Raw genomic sequence first — 18,587 nt, 5'->3', positions numbered from 1 at the left:
AGTCACATTCACATGACAACGAGGCTACTGCATGTTTCTCTGTTGATACAAGTCATCCTAATACCAAAAACATTAGGCTAGCCACTAACGCTAAATTAGCCGCTAAAACTAACCTAGCTAAAGGCTAATCTCTGTAAAGGCAAAGATCTGTACACAACCCCAAAACATGGCAACAATAGATTAACCATCAGTCAGAATTTACAAAATGAGCGAGAACATCTTTCATAAGACGGAGTACAGAAACTACGGTGTCTGGAACTTGAGGGGCATGTCAAAGCGAAACTGGGATGGCCCTTTAATGAACTTGGTGTCAGGCAGCCATCGTGATGTAGTCCTAAAGATGACACCTGTTTTAACCCTGTGACCGCTCATGACAAGTCATGATAAATGACCCCTCGAAGCAATGACGGCAGCATGGACTAGTAACCGAAAGGTTGCAAGTTCATATCCCCGAGCTGACAAGGTACAAATCTGTCGTTCTACCCCTGAACAGACAGTTAACCTGTTCCTAGGCCGTCATTGAAAATAAGAATTTGTTCTTTAACTGACTTGCCTAGTTAAATAAAGGTAAAATAAAAAATGGCACAGTGGCATTTATTTTAATACCATAATGTAATTGGCTACTTGTGTTATATCCCTCGTTCCATGTCATGATATCAAGTCATCTATTTTTATAGTAAACAAAATACTTGAACATATACTTATTAGATATATCATGTTTTGAAGGGAATGCATTCTTTTATTTATTCATTTTTTAAAAACTCTGTTTATTAAGTTTTACACACACACACACAGACAAGACAACACAAAGCAATATAAGTAATATACTAAACTAGAAAAAAAATACTAATAAAAATACAAATAAAAAATAGCTTTAAAGATACCATACTTTAGACAAGTTAAACACACCAGGCAGAAGGCTACAAAGGTTAAAGGGCAATCTATAGTACAGGGACAGAGCAAATACCTCACCATTGTTCCTGTAAACAGTCAAGGGATAAGGGTGGAGAAATGCAACCACTCACAGACAGTCATGGCCACAGACCGACCATCCACTGGACCAAAAATAAAGTTTACAATGCTTTAAAATAAAAAAAATAGAATGATTATTCATGTAGGCGTGAACAAAATGTAAAATTAACTGGGAAAAACAAGCTCACACTTCAGTCTCTGCCCGGGCAAGATGAACAAGGCATCCGCGGGTCACAATCAATAAGCACATGGACCTTAATGCCCCCCCAGCAAAAACACAGAGAGAAGCTCCTCCAACCCTTAAGTCACAGGGGGGTCAAATACAGACTTATTTTAGTTTTAATTGGAATGCCATCAGAGGATGGACTGTTTAAAGTAAGACCGGAATGGTGCCCAAGCCTCATTAAACAGTTTGGGGTTCCCAAGTGAATTGAATTGAATTTTTTCTAGTTTCAGAGAGCACAACATCTCTCACCCAATATTTATAAGATGGGGGAGCTGCCATCTTCCAGTTCTGTAGTATTAGCCGTCTAGCTAAAAGAGTTGTATAAGCAACAGTGTCCGACTGGATTCTTGATAGGGGGGTACCCATGGGCAGTACTCCAAAAAGGGCTGTAAGGGGAGACGGATCTATAACAGTGTCATATATAAATCAGAGAAACATTTAAATATTAATTCCTAGAAACCTGACAGTTTATGACAGCCCCAAAACATATGCAACAGTGTGGCTGGTTCCACTTTACATCTGACACAGGTAGGATCAAAATCAGAGAATATTCCTCCAAGTTTGGCCCCCGACCAGTGGATACGGTGAACCACCTTGAATTGAATGAGGCTGTGTCTAGTGCTAAAAGAGGACGAGTGCACCCTGTGCAGCACAGATTCCCAGGAGTCTTCCCCAAGTTCCTCCCCCAAATCCTTTTCCCATCGAGTCTTTAAAGGCACCAAAGAAGGGTTCTGTAAGTCATGAATGATTGCACCCCTAGGAAGCTTGTTCAACTCCAAGATGCTCTCTATAGCTGTATTCGCAGGCCTATTGGGAAATCCAGGTGTGTTAGCTCTGACAAAGTTTCTAGTCTGGAGATATTGGAAAAAGTGTGATTGGGGGAGATTGAACTTTTCCTGCAGCTGAGAAAGAGGCAAATGTATCATCAAAGAATAATTGGACTAGCAAGGAGAGGCCTAGTGAGTGCCAAATGCCAAAAGCCCCATCATTCAAAGATGGAGGAAATAAAATTTTCTGATTGATTGGGCCTGATAGAGAAAAGCCTCGGAGGCTAAAGGCTAAACGGAACTGATTCCAAATTTTAAGAGACTGCTTTACAATTGGGTTGACATACCTTTTGCCTAGGGACACTGGGAGAGACGAGCACAACACAGAGGAAAGTGCTGCAGGTTTACACGATTCAGACTCCATCTGGACCCAGAGTGGTCTAGGGCCAGTAGGATCAGTCTGCAGCCAGTACAGAAGGGCTCTGAAATTTGCAGCCCAGTAGTATGTCGGAAAATTTGGTAGAGCTAATCCCCCCAATGACCTAGGCTTCTGTAAATGTTTTCTACCAATCCGTGGTACCTTGCCATCCCAAATAAAATGCATGAATGTTTGATCCAGTGGAGAAAAAAAAAGATTTTGGAATAAAAATGGATAAACATTGAAAAAAATATATAAAATTTTGGGCAACACATTCATTTTAATGACATTAATCCTTCCGATAAGAGAAAGGGGTAGCGAATTCCAAAAAGTAAAATATTGTTTCAAACTGTCTGCTAGAGCAACAAAGTTTTCCTGAAACAAATTTGAATATTTCCTTGTCACTTTTACTCCCAAGTAGGTGAATTGATCCCGGACATTCCTAAACTGAGAACTTGTAAAAGAGCACTTTAAAGCAGCCTTGTTTACCGGAAAAAGCTCACTCTTGCCTAGATTCAGCTTGTACCCTGAGATTGATCCAAACTTTTTAAGAACAGATAGGGCACGTGGCAATGAGGTATCAGGGTTGGAGATAAACAAAAGGAGGTCGTCAGCATATAGCGAGACTTTCTGCTCCCAGCCCGCCCTGATTATACCTTGAATGGCATCATTAGAGCGTAGTGCAATGGCGAGATGCTCGATTGCCAAAGCAAACAACAAGGGGGAGAGTGGACAACCCTGTCTGGATCCGCGGTGCAAGGGAAAATAGTCAGAGGACAAGTTATAGGTCCGTACCGAAGCCATGGGGTAAAAATAAAGAATCTTTATCCACACAATGAATTTGGGGCCAAAGCCAAATCTATAAAAGGGCAGCTGTTAGGTAATCCCACTCAATGCGGTCAAACGCTTTTTCGGCATCAAGTGAGACCACCACCTCCGGGTCCCCCGACGCTGGGGAGTACAGTATATTCATAAGGCGCCTAATATTGAAAAATAAATCCCTATTTCTCACAAAGTCAGTCTGGTTACTATAACTACCGGTTACTATGACGTATCGTCCCTTAGGATCAGCAATAACCTCAGAAGCTACAAAGGGAGTAGCTTTATCAACCAGAATAGCAGCACCTCTTGATTTACTATGAAAGTTCGAGTGGAACACTTGACCAACCCAGTCCTTACGCATCCTAACATGCTCACCAGTTCTCAAGTGAGTCTCTTGTAGAAATGCAAAATTTGCATTCAAACCCTTTAAGTGTGTCAACACCCTCTTACACTTCACCGGGTTATTAACCCCTTTGGTGTTCCATGAAATGTACTTGATCGCATTATTTCAGCCCCTCTGGGCATTCCCGTTATTAAACCCTGTCATTAGAGCATAGAATGGAAAAGCAATGAGCGCCCAAAACCCCAAGAATAACTTGTCTCAGAGTAATAATATACGGTGGTAGATGTTTGGAAAAAGTACAGAAAAAAAACTAAAAAGACAGAATGACAACATTAGAACTGAACAATTCAACCTGCCCCCCCACCCCCTCCCCCCATCCCAGACAATACCTCCCCAAACGAGGTACAAGCCATAATAGAACATGTTCTCTTCGCACAGTATGTCTGTGAGAGTGCGGTCTTAAACCTAAACCCACAGTCCTGCTCTTTAAAGTCGCGTTTTGTTAGTGGATCAAGCAGCAAAAATAACGATTTTAATGGTTTTTTTTTCAAATAAAAAAAAGGCGAATCCCTTGTGCAAACGTAATGACAAAAGCACCACTTGTAGATGTATATAATTATATTCCCAGTCTTAAGGCATTGAGAGAGAAAATAAGTCAAATGTAAAAAGGTTCTCAGCCAAAAATCTAATTTGAAGTAAGGAAATCGTAGTAAGACAATCAAAAATAATAGTAATTATAATAGTAGTCTAGTTGACTGAGACAGCTTACAAACAATACCAAAAAAAAAAAAAAATTGAAGTGAGACCCCAAAAACCGTGTAGTCTCGGGAGACATCTACTGTTTACTGGGTCAATGCAAACGGATGCAGTAAACAAATAACCAAAAATATTTTGAGTCACTGAGACACTGTGTAAACAAACGGAATAGGTGATCGAGACAGCCTAGAAACAAGTAAAACCTTAATACAATTAAATTAAAATGACAATGCTTGTAAGGCACGCACACTAGATGATCAAAACATTAGATCACATCAAATAAGCCTGAATGGTTTTGCCATCTATAAAAGACTAGCCTGTTATATCTAAACACAGTTGTACCACACGTGGGTTACTTACTATCCACAGTTCGCAAGCAACAGTTGCTGAACTGTGAGCATGTTCAAGACTTCTTGATGTGACGTTGAATGTGAGCCATAGCCTCATCCGGAGATTCAAATGTGTAGTCTTTACCCTCATGAGATAGCCATAAACGGGTCGGGAATCGCAGGTCATACTCCACACTTGGGATGGTCCCGAAGTACTCGCTTGGCCTGTCCGAAAGCTGCGCGCTGCCTGGAAACAGTGGGGGAGTAGTCCTGGTAGATGGAGAAGCTCTGTCCTTGAAAGCTCAGAGTGGTATTGCGGGCTCGTCGGAGGATCTCCATCTTCTCATGAAAAAAGTGCACTCGAAGAATGTCACGGGGCCTCTCCCCATCCCGGGGCTTTGGGCGCAGCGACCGGTGGGCTCGATCAATCAGGGGCTTTTCATCTAAGGCACAAACATCCTTCAGCAGCCCTGAAACTAAATCCGTGGCGCGATGCATTTCCGCTGACCCTGGGACCGATACAAGTCTCAGATTATTGCGGCGAGAGAATCCCTCTAAACTCACACTGCTCTCCTTCACCTTTTTCAAATCCGCAGCTAGGCGTTTAACTTCAGCCTCCAGGGATGCAATCGTTGTAGTGTGTGACGCAGCTGTTGTTTTGAGCAATATGATTGCTGGCACAGTCTCGTTCCGCAGGATGGTTAAATCTGCTTTTAAAGTATCAGAAACCTCCTGTATTCTGGCCTCAATCGTAGCAACCATCTGTGTTTTCATTTCATTTCATCTCAGAGCGTAGTAGTTTGATGGCCTCGAGAATGTTCATTTCAGCGCCGCCAGGCCGAGCCGCACCCCCGGGTAAAGTGTGCGTCCCCGGGCCCTCAGACTCAGGAGAGGGCGGTGATGAGAGTGGGTCTTGTAGGCCGGGTTTTCTCAAAGTCATGCTTTTGGCCTTATGTTTGGTCGACATGCTGACATTCGGAAGCAAAGTAGTCTTGGTTTTTACGGAAAGGGATCACCAAATTAATATTTGAAAATAAATACGGTTCTGCTGCAAATTTCACATAAACTTTAAGATACTGCAGGAGCAAACGGAAAACACGTCAGTCGCACATGGCGTCCCTCCTATCCCCCCTGCATTGTCTTTTTTTGACACTGTTTTCGGTGGCTATTCAATTTTGGGAGGCAGAATTTACCTGACATTTTTTATGTTCGCACAAGCATTTCGCTACACCCGCAATAACATCTGATAAATATGTGTACGTGACCAATAACATTTGATTTGATATCTCATACTCCTTGTCCTTTGTGTATTTGCGGCTCAGCATGAATCGTACACATTTCCTCTCATAAATGAGACTGCGGCAGCTCTTGGGTTATTTAACATGAAAAATAAAATGTCAAACTCTCACAAGGCACTTTGCTTAAAACCACTGTAGTTTGCTTCCCACGGCTCTGGTAGTAATACTTTATCCTGAATTAATTAAGAACAAAATACATACGGTAAATTATATCCAACTGTAAGAGGCAGCTAAGAATAATTATTGGAACAAACCTAAGCTTCTGAAAGCTTTGACCAATTAGAGTAATCTTTATAAAGTACGCTTCTTCATTGTCAAGAACAGCGGCAGAGATCTGCATGACCAGGGACTTGGAAGGAGTAACTACAGTACAACTTTAACAGTGTTTATATTGTAAAAATTATTTCAGTGTTCAAACACTGTAATAGCAATGACAAATTGAATCCGTTACTGACAGGTTGTGTCAGAACAATGACATTCCGGTGTTTTGACAATGACACTGTCAATCAAATGACAGGATATGTGCAAAGCTGACAGGATTATGAAATGCTCAGGCATTAAAGTGTAGCTTTGACAAACTCCTCGGGATACAATGTAGCACTAATCTCCGATGCGGTGTCTGATAGTCTGACGTCGATGTCTGTTGAAAGTGTCTGAGACACATGTACCGTAAATACCGCAAACACTTCCCACAAAACGTGCCATTTTGCATCTGTAAGACACAGTGGCAGGGTTGGCGAGAAGCTCTTGGCTCAACAGGCAAAACATGAAGGATGTGCTGACAGGCAGACAAAGGAAATCTAGAACAGAGTTAATAGAAAAGAGGGAGAAATAGGACTTAAGGGAGGCCAAATCATCAGAGCTGTGGTCGGCTGCCAGTAAATTGATGCGGTGTCAAAAGTACTGATTTGTAAAGTCTTATCGGCCTTGACCTGTAACTGCAGCAAGGCCATTTCCTGCTGGGGACCTGAGATAATGAAAGAGATCCACAGACCAGATACCTTTATTTACTCTCCGCATCCAGCGTCACAGAGCAACTCTTACAAGCATAAGAGTGGCAAATTGATTTGACGGAATCAATAGTTTTTTTTTATCTCCTCTATCTTTGGGAACTCATTTGATCTTGGTGATGTGCATGTGGCGCATGAAGTTGGCTGTACACCAAGCATTTGGGAATAAAACATGCAATCTTGTTTATTCTTATTACAATCTTCTGCCCCATTTCAAACTGAGCAGAGATATTGTACTGCAGTCTGTGCAGAATATCTGGCACCTCAGTGACGTAAGCATACCATTAATCCAGTCAGGCAGATAGATGCACCACCTTTTTTGATTCCCCCACACCAGGGGCTCTGGTTCCTGTGGCGCTCTGTGACAAATCCTTTTGCAGAGGAAATGGGACAAGGCCCTCTGATCACAGTGACTAGTGATAACTGCCGGCCATGTGAATGGAGTCAGCACACGTCGTGTGCTGTGTCTCCACAAAGCAACATTTGGCCCTCCGCCATTCCCAACAGCGCACGCTACACAGTACACAGTACACAGTACACACAAACACACACACACACACACACACACCTTCCCTATACTCCCCCCTTGTCTCGCGACATGGCTGTCTCTAATTCCCACACTCCCTCTGGGCAATTTTATGTCTCTTGGATGGCTCGTCGACTGCAAATGGAGGGTTTGATTTTGTTTGGCGTCTGGTACCAACAAAGGGCGGCATGGCATTTTCCAACACCGTAATGCGGCTGACCTTTCCTGGTTGCGAAGTAAAGGGGGTCAAGACCGGTACAGAAGAAGAGGAGAGGGAGAGGGCGACATCATCACTCATCCGACAGAAAGGTCAGGCGAGGTGGAGCCAAGGTGGGCAGCTCCAAGGCAGGTCTGGAGCTGGGCACTCTCTCAAAGAAAAGACGAAAGAAGGGAGGTAAGGATGGATGAAGGGAAGGGCTGCAAGAGTATGATAGAGAGTCCTGCAGTTGTCTTGTTTTGTGAGCACATGCTGAATGGAATTTTAATAACATTTATGAATGGACGGACATGAACAACTCTAATTTCCATTCCTCGTAGAATGCCATTACTTTGGGACTTTCAGTCAAACATGGCATTCACAACAAAAAAAAAAGACATTTCAAAGTGAGTTTGCCCAGCTCTCTGGCCCTCGCTTCCTTCCTCGGTCTCTGCAACTCTCAGTGTCCAGGGGAGGGTTGAAGAATGGCTGTGAATACCCAAATTAGATTTGCCTCGTCTCATCTGAGAGAATCTCCGAAAGAGGAGCTTCCCATGAATTCATTGCGAGTCTTAGTGACTCATCTGTTCATGGGTTAAAGGACAGACGGAGACAAGGGGAAGAGCGCGGCACAGAAGCTTTCAGAGAACCGTGCCCCATCGACAATTAAAGCAGTCAAGCACGATGTGTCTACGGCTTCGCAGCGCAGACTGTCTTCTTCTCCATTTAGAGATGGAAATGCCTGGCCATGTCTTGCATACTGTACGGCAGATTTCAAAATTAGGAGATTAATGAGGAGGAGGAGGAAGAGGAGTAGTGGGGAAGGAGCTGAACAGGGTTTGCGTCTCTTTAAATGGTTTGGGAAATTTGTCTGGCAGCCCCAGCGAGATGGTATTTTTTTTAACCTTTATTTAACTAGGCAAGTCAGTTAAGAACAAATTCTTATTTACAATTACGGCCTACCCCGGCCAAACCCGGACGACGCTTGGCCAATTGTGTGCATCCCTACGGGACTTCCAATCACGGCCGGATGCAATTCAGCCTGGATTCAAACCAGGGACTGTAGTGACACCTCTTTCACTAAGATGCAGTGCCTTAGACCGCTGAGCCACTCAGGAGCCCTGATTTGCATCACATCTATGTCTTTAAATGAAAAGCTCGGCGATGGAGACGCTCTTCGTCTTTTGTGAAATCATGCAACGGGGTAATTAAGAGAAAGGAATAAAGTGGAGGACGGTTGTTTGTGTCTGTTCTCCAAGACCGATAAAACAAAGACAGATAAATGCTTGGGCTGGGATTCTAACACGGTCACCTCTTTACATAACTGTTGTTTGAATGTTTGACTGTCAAAGTGGTGGAATTCTTGGATTTTCATGGGTCCGTTTTTGTTGTTGTTGTGTTTAACGCAAATCAAATGATCCTGTGTTGTTTTAACCCTCATATCGATTTTGGATGACATTTACAACCAGATACAGGCGATCGATACCACGTCATACACGATAAATAAGGTTGACGTTTGAAAGGGGAATATGAGCTAATGAATCTGAGACAACACAGAATAATTTGGACCTGGATGAAATATTCTGAGCTGGATCTTGGCTCATTATCCAAACAATTAGGGGATGAATATGTAAAAGGATTTGGCTACTATAATGTGTTCCCTCGAGTGAAACGCCACTTACTAATTATCTTAAAGCTCTCTAATGTCTATCTGGCTTACTGACATGATCAGATTCACTGGTTCCCATTGGATGGTTACTATTTGAAAAGACACTAAGACACTAAGACAGGGAATCATGGGCTGAAGACAGCCACAAGCAAGAGAATGGTCCACTAACTCTGTGGTCACTCAACTAAAAGTGGGTTTATACATGCAGAAAGTTACTGCGGTGTCTTCAAATGAGAGCCATCTACTCTGTCAATCAACTCAGGTTGTTGAATCTGTGAAAAACCTTGTTTGCAGCGTAATTTAAAATACAATTCCCAAACCTACCAAAGTTTTGAAATACCCCATGGTGAAAAAGCACTCCAAATGATGACATCTCTTCTGAGGGTGAACTCCAAAAGCCTTTTGATTGGTTCGGGGCTGCTGCTGCTTCCCCCGCAGTTTAAAAATGGCAACAAATGTGCTTCACTTTGAACTGAGAGAAACCCTCCCTAGCTTATTAAAACGATTGTGGCGAAGAGAGAGGGGCCCAAATTCTGTTGTTTTTTGGATGTGTGCCTCTTTTTCACCTAGGGTGACTTGGATAACTGCCCGGGGTTCGAATTTCTCCACATCTGCTCTCACTCACTCACAGACACACATGCACACACACAGTTGAGTCAGAGCCTTTATGTGCGGAAACTTGAATAATGGCAGACAAATAGGAGTGGAGGATCTGCAAAGATGAGCGCTTTATGAAATATAATCTCTTTCTCGCTCTCTCTGTTTGTGTTGATTGGATAGCGCTGGGAGGTATGGATCTGCCTTTGCATTACTATTTACCGTACAGGCACAGTGTTCCTACATCAAGCTTTGGTATAATACAGCACGCCCCCCCCCCCCCCGAAAATGCCTTCTTCGTGGGAGGGTTGTGAAGTCCTGTTGCGATCGCTGCTGAAGTTTCAGTTAATATAAAAACTGATTGCTGTGAATCAGGGTGGAATCGCGGATGATCCTGTTCAAACATATGCATGCTATATATATCTGAAGCACAATTAAGCATAAACTATTTGCATACTGCTTTTACTATCGTTAGGAGGCAGACACGGTCTGCTCCTTTGATCTCCACAGGATTAACCATTTGTTTGAGGATCAGATTCACAGAGTACTTTATGCCATGATTATATCATCTACTTCTCGCCAAAATATTGAGAGAGGTGCCGTAACACAATAGGGAGAGGGCACAACCTTGCCTAGGAGAGCTGCTTACAAGCACCTGGAAACAAGAAGTCCTGAGGACAAACTTTGTCCTGAGGGCGTCTGTCATCGAGGTTAATCAATGGTTCACATTCTATCAGGACATCAAACAGGTCCTCCTGTACGCTCAATCAAATGTCCACCGCCATGTCTCTTCCTTATAGTGAAAGGTGACAAGGTGGTGAGCTTCAAGGAAGAGCACTGTCCAAACCTGACTCTGGCACTAAATGCGGTGTTTCTCGTGACATTCCTCGAGGACCCCTGCAATTCAAGGGTGTGTCAATTCAATTAGCCCAGCACTTACACAACTCATTAAACGAATCATGGGCTATGTGATCAGTTAAATCAGGTGTGTTAGAACTGGGATAGAACACATATGTAGTAGTATTTACTATAGAACGTTGTAGTATACTGTTGAATACGATTGTAAATAGGGATGGGGGGGGGGGGGAATCGATAGCTACATATGTGGTTATAACATAATTTGACAATATATTGTATTGTTTTGACAATATCGCAATATTAATTTTGCGCTAGTTGACTGTACCTGACCCAAAACTCTTGTTTTCAGCACTTATATTTCCACGGCTGATCAAAACTTTTCTCACGGCTCTCGTCTCTCTACAGCAGATATATAATGGGCAATATGTTTGGAACATTGAACGGCAAAAAAAAATCACTGTATCAAATCGCATTACATATAGAATTGTGAGTATCGCAATACATATCCTATCAGGCAACTAAGTATTGTGATAATATCGTATCGTGTGGTCCCCGGCAATTCCCAGCCCTAATAGTAAATACTACAGTATTAACCCCCTCCCCCCCAAAAAGAAACACTGTAGTAACTACTAGTAAAGTCTGCAAAAACACTACACTTTAAAAAAAAAAATTTGTACATACTACAGTATTTAGTTTGCATATACTGTACCCTGCCCATTCCCCAAATGCTATGTTGTGCCACCCATAAGTGAGGAACCTACATGCCAAGTATAGACCATATGATGTGTTCTATACAAGTTACAGAAAAAAGCAACGTTCAGATCCCAGTCCCTTCCGGTTATGGAATATTTGCTATTTTAGTATTTCTCCAGGAGGAAAAAGCCTCCACTTCTATGCTAAAGACAATGAAACAAAAACACTATTGTAAATACTTCAGTAATGTCCACAAGAGACACTACAGTAGATACAACAGTATAATACAGTATAAATCATGCGGGATATGCACTCTCTGGGGCTCCAGCAGGAATGTCATGTAAAGGACAAAGAGGGAAATAAACAACGGGGCTCTTTCCTGATTACAGTGACAAGGCTGTACAGATGACAGCTCTGTTTACCTTGCCACTGACTTGTAATCAATGGTCATCACAATGCATATTAACTAATCACTGAGGGGATGTATTTGAAATATTTTGTCATTTTCCCAACACAATAACAACCCATTGTGTGTGTGTGAGAGAGATTCATACAGTCTTTAACCTTCAGAAAATAATTCTTACTGCCTAATGATCTGGTATAGTGGCCTTAAACTGTTGCATTGTTTCCCAACCTGCAGTTCTATGGTTATAAATATCTCCTCAAATAGGATGGGCTTAGATACCGCACTGCAGGTATATCCATGTGGGTCACTGCTGTGACAGAGGAAGATGTAACACCACAAAGACCAAGGGAGAATCTCAATTGCTCTACTCGCCTCCTTCTCAAGAAAGTCTTTCCATGTAATTTCAGCAAGCTATGACACCCACAGTCTCAGATTGCTCTGGAATAGCTTCTGGAGTTAGAAACAGGTACGACTGGCATTCCTGAAACATGATTTTGTTGAAATGTAATTGTATCTTGGAGAAATGAAACTAATTGGTTGCACCCAAATTAGCCATGATAATTTATAGAATTCAGATAATATTCAGTAAATATAGTACCCAACATCCGATTTGTACCGAACTTCTGAGCAATGAGTAAGACATTGTCAAGTCACATGGAGCTAAGCACAGGCAGAAATTGGGAGAGGAATTCACCTTTCAGCAGGACAATAACCTACAACAAAAAGGCCAAATCTACACTGGAGTTGTTTACCAAGAAGACAGTGGCCAAGTTACAGTTGACATAAATCTGCTTGAAAATATATGGTAAGACTTGCTGTCTAGGCATGATCCCCAACACCTTGACAGAGCTTGAACATTTTTGAAAAGAGTAATGGACAAATATTGCACAATCCAGGTTTGCAGAGCTCTTAGCGATTTACCCAAGAAGTCACAGCTACAGTATAATTGCTGCCAAAGGTGTTTCGAACATGTATTGAATCAGGGTGGTGAATACTAATCTAATCAAGGTCTGTTAGTGTTTTATTTCTCATTCAAAAGGGTAGGAAGCATGAGTTTTTACTCACCAATGTAACAACACAGTGTGGTTAAAGACTTAACTTAGTTGTAGTCACGATCTGGTTAGCTATAAGTACAAACGGATTTATGATTTGTGGTTATTACATATTTTGTAACATATCTGGATATATCTTCTAAACTACCCACTTTGCACTATTTCTCAACGTCAAATGGAGAATCTACTCTGTGCTACCGAGTTCGTATGCTAGCTCGGTAGCAAGCTCAAGCTGGCGAACGTTAGCCAATAGCCATGTTAGCATGTAATTATATTCCAGACCAAGTGTAAACAAGGAGGCAACCTCATGCTCTTCACAGACTTTGTGTTTGTGTTATCTAGTGGGAACCTGATAAGAAGGCACCAGAGCCTGCCGTCCTGTCTTGGGTTAAAAATGAAAGAGGAAATCATACCTGCTTGCTCTAATTGTGTAGTACCTCATCTGCTATCCTTTTTGTTTCGTAAACTTTTCGGAATGTTCTCTGTGAAGAAGGCAACGGGAGTTTTGTAACTTTTTCCACCTTGTATTAGTGCTAGCTCCCTTACAAAAAAAAATATGTCAGGTTTAGAAACGCCAATAAAAGTGTAGTAACTGCAGTCGACTGTGGTATTTTCGGAGGCAGTAATTGCAGAGTAACTACAATGTACTGCAGTTGAACTGTTATACTGCAGTTACACTGCACAAGTACTCCAGTAAAACACTTATTTTGGATGCAGTATTTGTAGCGTACTGCAGTTATACTACACTCTAACTGCCATTATACTCTGACTGCAATCTTTGCAATCTTTTTTCATGAGGGCTGACTGATATCTGGAATCTGTCTATTTTGACTAAGATACCTGTATATACTGTAGCTTGCAGTCTTTGATAACTGGTTAGATGGCATTATGTATTTCCAAAACGTTGGTGTATTTGTATTTATTATGGATCCCCAAAGCAGCAGCTACTCTTCCTGGGGTCCAGCAAAATTAAGGCAGTTATACAGTTTAAAAACGTAACAATACATTCATAAAAGATTTTACAACATATTAAGTGTGTAATGTAGTTTGTAGTTTGTAATGTAGGCTAACAATCTTGCAAGTTGATTTGTAAAATAAATTAAATAAAGTATTTGCTTGTAAGTTGGCTGAACATTTTATTGAAACCAGTAGTCATGAGCGCAAAAATGTGGTTTACTTTGAAGTTATTTCTGTTGGAGTTTACATTATAGGGAATAGGCTGGCTTGCCGGATCCTCCATATTACATCACACACTGGAAAAATAATTTCCAACATGATTTTGGCATTCGGATCATTCTGGTTTTATGTAATAAGTCGAAAAATAGAAGCGTGAGGTGTAACTTTGCATTGGGACTTTCGAGGCGTATACTAATGGTAATCCATAAGTTACATGTGGTTACGTTTATGGTACCTACCCTTTTTTTATATTAGAATTGTTCTTCCACTTTGACAGAGTATTTTGTGTAGATCATTGACACACAAAAAAAAAATCACAATTAAATGAATTTCAATCCCACATTGTAATGCAACAAAGTGTGAAAAAAAATCCAAGGGAGGTGAATACTTTTAATACTAATATTTTGTATCGTTTTTTGGGATGTCACTTCTAGCCACTGGGACAGTAATACATAAGGTGATGGGTTAGGTTAGGGTTACATGATTAAGTAAATCTCAACGTGACTTGGATTTAAAAAGAATAGAGGACTGGTACAAAAAAAATGTGGTAGGCACTATTACAACCACTACAGTGTTGGACTTTTGGCTGTCACAGATGCACTTACAGTTAGCTTTGTTAGCTTTACTGCTCGAAGACACCCATTCACAAGCTAACAAAATGCTGGCCGCATCTACCCACTGTCACGCCCTGACCTTAGAGAACCTTAGAGAACCTTTTAGCTCTTTATTTTTGGTTAGGTCAGGGTGTGACTACGGTGGGTAGTCTAGTTTTTTATTTTCTGTTGGCCTGGTGTGGTTCCCAATCAGAGGCAGCCGTCTATCGTTGTCTCTGATTGGGGATCATATTTAGGCAGCCTTTTCCCACCTGTTGTTGGTGGGATCTTGATTTTGTTTTGTTGCTTTTTAGCCCTACAAAGCTGTATGTTTAGTTTGTTACTCTCTTGTTTTGTGCCGGTTATCATAAATAAAAATGATTAACCTACCCCACGCTGCATCTTGGTCCGACCATCCTTCCAACAAGGATCGTGACAGAATATCCCATCCACAAAGGACCAAGCAGAGTGCCCAGAGGAGGAAGTATCCTGGACTTGGGAAGAGATCCTGGATGGGAAGGGATCCTGGACTTGGGAGGAAATCCTGGCAGGACAGGACCGCCTTCCTTGGCGGGAGTTGCCTAGGAGCATGAGAGGACAGCGACGATGTCGGGGAGGAAGGCCACAGAAACCACAATAATTTGTTGGGGGGGGGGGGGGGCACATGGAGCAGGCGACGGGCTGAGGAGTGAACCAGAGCCAGTCTGGGAGAAGAGGGAGAATTTGGAAGAGAGAGAAATGGGAGAGTTGTTGAGTTGGTGGAGGAACGTGTTGTCAGTTTAGTGCCACTGAGTCAGCTCCCCGTCCTCGTCCTGAGAAGTGTGATCAAGTTCCGGTACAATTGATGCCGGCTCTACGCTCCAGACCTCCAGTGCGCCTCCACAGCCCAGTACGTCCTGTGCCTGCTCCTCACACTCTCCCTCAAGTGCGCCTTCCCAGTCAGGTGCGTACTGTGCCTGCTCCTCGAAATCGCCCTAAAGTGCGTGTCACGGGTCTGGTGCCACCTGTGCCGGCTACACGCATCAAGCTTCCAGTGCGCCTCCCCAGTCCAGAGCTAATGGCAACGTCCGCCAGTCCAGAACCTCCTGGGACGGTCCACGGGCCGGAACCTCCTGGGACGGTCCACGGGCCGGAACCCCCTGGGACGGTCCACGGGCCAGAATCCCCTGGGACAGTCCACGAGCCGGAATGGTCTACGGTCCGGAACGGTCCACGGTCCGAAACCTCCTGGGCCGGTCCACGGTCCAGAACCTCCAGCTCCATGGCCGGAGTCTAAGCACGTTGTCCAGTCCAGCTCCAAGGCCAGAGTCTTCTTCGGCGTTGGTGCCAAGACCAATAACAGCGTCCAGTCCCGCTCAATGGCGGGAGCTTTCCCCTGCTCCTGGGTCCAGTCGGGGCACAGTGTTCAGCCTGGGTCCATGGCTGGATCCGCAGGATGAGCGGTTACTTCGTCACGTCCTGACCATAGAAAGCCTGTATTTTCTATGGTAGAGTAGGTCACGGCGTGACTAGGCGTTTTAGTCTAGTTTATTATTTCTATGTGGGGTTTTAGGTTTATTTTCTATGTTGGGGTTTGTGTATGATTCCCAATTAGAGGCAATCGTTGTCTCTAATTGGGGATCATACTTAAGTTGCATTTTCCACCTGTGGGTTATGGGATATTGTTTGCGTTACTGTGTTTTGAGTTAGTGCACGTACCACCTTTTTAGTCACAGTTCGTTGTTAGTTTATTGTTTTGTTGTTGCTAAGTTTCACTATTAAAATATTATGTGGTCCGTCTCCACATACGAACGTGACACCCATCAGGTTCAGTAGCTTGAAACCCTCCCCAAAAGTTTGAAAATTCCATAAAAAAAACATCTGAATTTCACCCAAAGTTTAGATTTTTTTTTTTACAAAACTGAATAAAATTAATATTTGTTTTAAGTTAATTTAGGAGTAAAATATACGTTTTAGTTTTTCAAACAGGTTTGTTAATTATGTTATTTTAGTTGACAAAATATTTTTTTTATGATTAGTTTTGTTTTAGTTTACTATAATATCCTTGGGTCTTACAGATCTAAGGGGTGAAAGGAGGGATTGGAAGCCCACTGCATACACGTTCCCCTAAGCCTGGGAGCTGTCCACATGCAGTGGTGCTGAAAGTGGCAGAGGGTATAGGCAAACAAGAAGACTTGAGTCTCATTGGAAAACGTGTCAACGTCCATGGGAAATAAGCACTGTGGGAAAGTGTTCTTTCTCCTCATTACTGATAGTGTAGCACTTATCACAAAACCATACTGCTGATTTTGAATGTCTTTCACATTACGAAGCTTGTGCTTTGGTTATTGAGAATATCCGCTAATGACAGAATGACATGTGTTTTCAGTGTGTTATAATGTTATCAGTGTTATAATGTTCATCATATCAAATCTCTTGCCCATTAAATGTAAAAGAAAAGGGTAGTTGAAGCAAATATGACATTTTGCCCAAGCTGATGGATGAGTTAAATAAGTCTATTCCATCAAGAAAAATTTGGTAGCAGATAATTAGGATGACACAACATGGTAACCTCTCAAGATAAATTAAATGTAAAAACAAAAAAAATGTAGACACAATAATGACACAGAACATATTTCCCCTCTGGATCATCAAATGACATTAAAATGACTAAACTGATGCTCTGGGTCATGTCAATAGAATACACATGTAATCAATCCACAATGACTGCATCACAGTTAATAATAGTGTAATGCAATTACGCACACACCTGCACACGCACAGAAACCGCGGTAGAGAGCTGAACTGTGTAGCCTTCAATGCAGCATAAAACTGCCTTTGTTAGGATATTCATTGAGTTACAATATCACCATTCAGGTGAGAGACAAACAGGAGACATTTTCTGAAAGACCTCAGCAGCAGGCTTTTCACCCAGTCCTTCGCATTACACCTACAAACTGATTTACCACACATTTTGGATTTAATAATACACAGCTATGATCCATAGAAATAGGAAAAAGACACCTTATTTTGAGAAAAACAAATATCAAATGAAATAATCTACTCAACAAACAGCTGTTTAACATCAATAAACACATTCATATTATTCCTCCAAAGCCTACTGTATGCTTGAACCCATGTCCAATTGGCATGCCCTTGCTCTCCCTATGGGCTTCTGGGAAAATACTTGAGAACACCACAGCAGCCTTGGTTGGAGTCAAACTTGAGACTGTCTTTGTTATCAAGCCACTTCGCTCTGCATTCACACGTCTCGAACTCCTCGCTATCACTTTGTGTAGTGTGACAGAGGAACGTTATTAGCTCTGGCACTGTAGGCTCCCAGCTACATACCGTAGCTAGACGCTCTCTCTCGCACATTCCCATCTGTCTAAAGTTAGCCCTATTAGTGTTCTGCTAGCCGAGATAGATACATACCTACTTAGCTAATGGTACCATCACAAAAGTCTGTCCATGCTTTGGATCGGAAAGCCTATATCTGGGTCTATGTCTCACGGATCATCCTTCCATATGTTTCTCTTTCACTCGGTTTCTATATCTTTCTCTGCCTCTCTCATTTATTTTTGTTGTTGTATCTATTTATCAAATGTTCACTCTTCTATCACGTGTTCTCTCAATTCCATGTAATCTAATAAAGCTTTATTGGCAGGGAATACATGGGTAAATATTGCCATTCTATTCCTGTGTGTGTGTGTACATGCGTAGTGGTGTACACATACACGCACGCCCACCAACTCCCCTCTCCAGGTAGCAGTGAGAAGAATAAAGGGGATAAGGCTGCCACCTCCTAAGCCACCCTGGGAAAGAAAACACAGAGGAATGACAATGACAAGCCTGGGAAGAAAACATTTACATTTGCTCAACTTGCCATTGGCTCAAACAT

General features: G+C 42.3%; 1 protein-coding gene across 7 annotated transcripts in view; it reads right to left on the bottom strand.

Moving 5' to 3' along the window:
• Nucleotides 1-18,587, bottom strand: part of plch2a (phospholipase C, eta 2a) — a 184,269-nt gene that overhangs the window by 132,613 nt on the left and 33,069 nt on the right. The gene's annotated exons all lie outside the window — the stretch shown is intronic.

This window comes from Oncorhynchus mykiss, chromosome 16 (assembly GCF_013265735.2).
Source record: "Oncorhynchus mykiss isolate Arlee chromosome 16, USDA_OmykA_1.1, whole genome shotgun sequence".
NCBI lineage: Eukaryota > Metazoa > Chordata > Actinopteri > Salmoniformes > Salmonidae > Oncorhynchus > Oncorhynchus mykiss.
The sequence above is the reverse complement of the archived record's forward strand: the minus strand, read 5'-3'. Positions and strand labels throughout refer to the sequence as shown.